The sequence below is a fragment of the Penaeus vannamei genome, chromosome 22 (genome assembly GCF_042767895.1).
Source record: "Penaeus vannamei isolate JL-2024 chromosome 22, ASM4276789v1, whole genome shotgun sequence".
NCBI classification, from domain to species: domain Eukaryota; kingdom Metazoa; phylum Arthropoda; class Malacostraca; order Decapoda; family Penaeidae; genus Penaeus; species Penaeus vannamei.
Genome location: NC_091570.1, coordinates 24,239,732 through 24,244,731, shown reverse-complemented (window position 1 = coordinate 24,244,731; position 5,000 = coordinate 24,239,732).

Sequence of the window (5,000 nt, the reverse complement as noted above, 5' to 3'; positions counted from 1 at the left end):
ACTATTTTAATTTAGGGAAATTAATTTAAGGTTTTTAGTATTAATTTTATTAATTTCTACTGTTATCATTAATTTTTGTAGGATGCTTTTTACGTTTAGAGATGCCCCTTTATCAATTTCTTATGCAATTCAATCTCTTAAATAAAAAAATGAGGATGCGCAAGCAAGCACACCTCGCACTCGCGAGTCTCGTCCTTTTACTCTGGCGTACTTAGAATGCTCTAAATTAACTATTATCTTTCTCCTCCACTATCTCATTTCTTACATTCTTTTTATTATCTTCTGTTAAACATCGCCTTTTCAGGTGTGAAGAGGAACCACGACGGAAAAAGCGCGTTATAATCACTATTGCAATCACTTTCTTAAGGTTCTTATGCTTTATATCATTTCCAGTCACCGATCCTTTTAGCTTCATTTGTTAATTTCATTTGCTTGTTTTCCCTTCACCTTTTACAAGACCTATCACTGTATGCAAGAGACTCAGGAAAACGCTAATGACTTAATTAGGGAGAACGTAATATATCTAAGAGCATAATTTAAAGGCAGTTAAAAACAATGAAATATTATTCAGGTGAAGCATAGTGGGAGGGAGTTCTTAAGCATAAAAACGCAAAATATAAAACAAAATGTTAGGATAGGAGTAAACCAGTCTTCATTTCATTGTATATATCAGAAATATTATGTATAGATGATAATGTGAGTATATACAGTATTTCTATATGTGTATAAAAATAGAAGAGAGTTTAAACAGATATATTTTATTTGTTTTTATACACATTATCATTATATGAAAAATGAATATGAACTGAGCGCCCCGTGGCCGAATATTGAACGAATGGAGACAAAATAATAATTTCAGCACGGAGTTACGAACATGTACGGACATCCCAACAGATTATTGGCCTGTCTATGCTTTAACGGTGATGAAGAAAGGTATGAGTTGTGGAAAGAAAACTTTTATAGTTATTTAATGACAAGTAGACTCCAGAGTTTTTCACCACAGACCAGCCCAATGAGGAGGAAAACTGAAGTTTATGGGAATAAGTACAAGTGCTGGATGACAGAAGCCTCTCATTGATTTTATGAGATGCTAAGAAGGATCATATGAAAGATATTGAGATCCTGCGTGACCATTAACTCGATAAGAGTATACCAAAAATACATGACTGAATGACCAAAGATGAGACTTAACAGACTATATGGTGAAAGCAGAAACATCAGCAACTTTACTCAAGGCATCAGGAGAGAAAATAAGTGATAATCTGCTAATAACAATAATTTTGAAGGGACTACCTCAAGAATTCAAGATGTTTCGTGCTGTAAAAGATCAGAAGAAGACTGACATTTTCCAAATTCAAGGTTGAATTACGTGCATTTTAAGAGCTAGAGGTCATGCACAATTCAAGATAGAGGTGAGTGTAATGAAAATGAAAGACAAAGATGAAAGATGAAGTGCTACTCATGTGGTAAACCAGGACGTATGTCTTATGACTGCAAAAAAAAAAAAAAAAAAAAAAAAAAAAAACAGTAGATGGTGTCCAATCTGTAGAAAACCAAGCCATTACATGCCACAGTGCCGCAGCAACAGAAAAGAAAACAAGAGAAAATTCCTCATGCCGCAGCCAAGAAAGCATGCAGTGATATCGATGAAGAAGAAAACTGTCCACCTTGTGTAAGTGTTAACCCGAAAGAAAAGGAAGGAAAATATTTACTAGTCGACTGTGGTGCAACGTCGCTCATTATTAAATAAAAGAGTTTAATGCAAAGGGCCAAATGGTAGAATTAGATGATGGAAGGTGAACCACTGGTGTAGTGCAAGGTAAAGGAGATGCATGTGTTAAAGTACATGATAATAACGTTAGATTATGTAAGATGACCCTGAAAGATGCAGTATATGTGCATTCATACAAGTAAACATTTTGTCAGTGCAACACAGAAAGGTGTGTGTGACTTTTGGTCTTGAATATGCAAAGCCTAAGGTCCCAAATGGTATAGTCTTTAATATTGAAAAATAAAGAAAAGAAAGAAATGAAGAAAAAAATAAAGCAAGAATTTCCCGCTCCTTACACGCCCCACCAGAATGGGACAGCTGAAAGGTCGTGGAGGAATTCTTCGAAATGGCTTACCAAGTGCATATACCTAAAAGACAAGAAATTATGAAGGACGAGTATGTGTTTGATAAACGCGTAAGAAAGAATGTTCAAAGGAGGAGACTTCTGAGAAGAGCCCGAATTTGATGAAAATGAATCCGCCACAAGAAAGGGAGAAGAATGACAAGATGCAGAAGACAATACAAACCACGTAGATGAGGATACAGTTAAAGAACCTGATATAAGGGACCCGAGCAGAACCCGTGAACCACCGAAACACATTGAAAATTATGTTATAGTTGATGATGCAGAAGCTGTGGGCACGGCAACAGATTTTAAACACTGAGAAGAAATAAAGGGTTTATGAGATGGACTCAGTTGAATTAACTGATCCTAGAGAATACAGAGAGATTGTAAGAATTACAATATTTTCTAGGGTTGGAACAATCCCAGCTCTGTGTTATCATCATCATCAAGGAGCTAACGCCGACGGGGGCGTACAACCGCATCCACTCTTTGTACCTACGAGGGTCTCTCATGACAAGCCACCAAGCAGGGGCTGGGCCCATCTCGAGCTCCTCACGACAGGTTTGATCGATCTGCCCAAACCACGACTTCCTAGGTCATCCCACAGTCCTCCTCCACCCAGGATTGTCTCTTACAGAGACAACCTGGTGGGCAGGATCAGCCTGTGGAAAGCGAGCCAGGTGGCCATATAGCCCGAGTTGGCGATCACGGATTGTGCAGATAATAGGTCCTGTGCCAGTCTCATGGTATAACTGTTGGTTTGAGACGTAGTCCCACCAACAGTACCCCATGATCCGGCGAAAGGACCTATTACAAAAGGCATCAAGATGTGACTCCAAGGCACGGGATAGCATCCAGGTTTCACTACTGTAGAGCAAAACGCATTTTCAGGGCCTTAAAGACTCATAGCTTGGTCCTTCTGCCCAGGTACCGGTATCGCCAAATACTCTTGAGAGAGTTCATGACCCCTTCTGCCAGGCTAATCCGTCTGCTGACTTCCTGGTCTGACAGCCCAGAGTTATGAATTTCACTACCAAGGTATGCAAGCTCTCTGTGACTTCAGTGTCCTCGCCGCAAGCACGTACCGACTGAACAGGTTCTCCTAGCAAGTCCCCAAAGTCCTGGATCTTGGTCTTGGTCCAGGAGACCTCTAGACCCAAGGGCTTCGCTTCATTACTAATTGCATCCAGAGCCACCACTAAGGATTCCAAGGACTCAGAATAGCAACAACATCAGCAAAGTCAAGGTCGATAAAAGTGTTGGTATAAGGACACAGCCTTGCCTCACTCCTGAACTAACAGGAAAGAAGCTCAACAGGCCCCCACCACACTTTACAGCCTTTCAGTACCAGTATACAGCTGCTATTAGTTTAATAATCCTTGTCGGAATTTCTCTCAGTCTCAGAATCTCCTAGAGGGATTCCCAATGCACCATATCGAACGTCTTCTTGAGGTCGATGTAGGCTGCAAGCAGCTCACGCCCGAACGCACGACGGCATTCAACAATGACTCGAAGCGCAAGAATATAATCAATTATGGACTTACCAGGAGTGAATCCATATTGCTTCGGCCTCTGATGCCTCAGTAGGTGGTCTCTGATACATCTCAGAAGGATGTGAGCGAGAACCTTACCTGGTATACTGAGCAGTGTGATGCCTCAGTGGTTGCTGCAGTCCCATCGGTCCCCCTTCCCCTTCCAGAGAGGGATGACCACACCCCTCAACAGGTCAGGGGGAACGGTACCGGACCACCAGATAGCAGCCAGGACAGCATGCAACCCCTGTGCCATGGGTTCGCCAACAGCCTTTAACAGTTCAGCTGCGATACCGCATATACCTGCTGCTTTACCACTCCAGCTTGGAGATCGCCCCCCTAACTTCAGTTACGAAGGGCGATCAGGGTACGTGTGTATTCACAAGAACCTCGTAATCTCAAATCAGAAATAAATATTCATGTGCGATTTTCTCTGTGCTTGTCGCTGGACAGGACTGGCAAAGCCGTAGTAGTAGTGGTGTAAGATAGATATAGAAACATCCAAGACAAGACGGTTTTGCCAGTCTTGTCCAGCAAAAATTATAAGCTTATAGAAAATCGCACATGTATTTATTTCTGATTTAAGATTACGAGGTTCTTGTAAATACATACATGCCCTGACATTTTTTTCTAATCATACATAGATTATTAAAATTGTAAGCTGAAGCCTCCTAAAAAATGATAGTGATATGAAAAAGAAATAATAAAATAATAATTAGGCTAATAACATTAACTGAGGAATACTAATTGTCTTATTAATGATATTAAATATTATGAAATGTTATAAAAATCAGTCTAGACTAACAAGATTATGAACAATAATGATTAAAACTAAACTTTCAAGAAAGTGATGAATGATAGAAAATAAGAACATATAACTTGTAAAACATTCACATTCATAAGATGAATATCTCTAGAGAATTTTCCCATGCTTACCACTTTACTTTGATATACGACAACGCAACGGCATTTGGATTCTTTACGTGTCCCCGCTTTACATTGCGCGTTTTCTGTAAATACTGACAACCTTTCGTTTTCTTTGAATGCTGTAATTAGGGATATCTAATTTTTATAAGCTATCGAGGTCGATCGTACGTCATTATCTTTGTGAATTTAGAAGCCTGTTTCTTTACTACTTTGTAGATTTTGGTAGCAGAAGCGATATCTTCTCGGCCTTCTACTTGTAAGGTCTGAAACCACAGTAAAGCTTCTTTGGTATATTGCAATAAGGTTCATACTCATTTATCATATTCTTTAACAGATCTCTTAATATTTGTATATACTTATAGTAATAAAATCAAACGGAATGGATGTTACAATGGTATAATAGAATTTACACAGCATAAGAAAT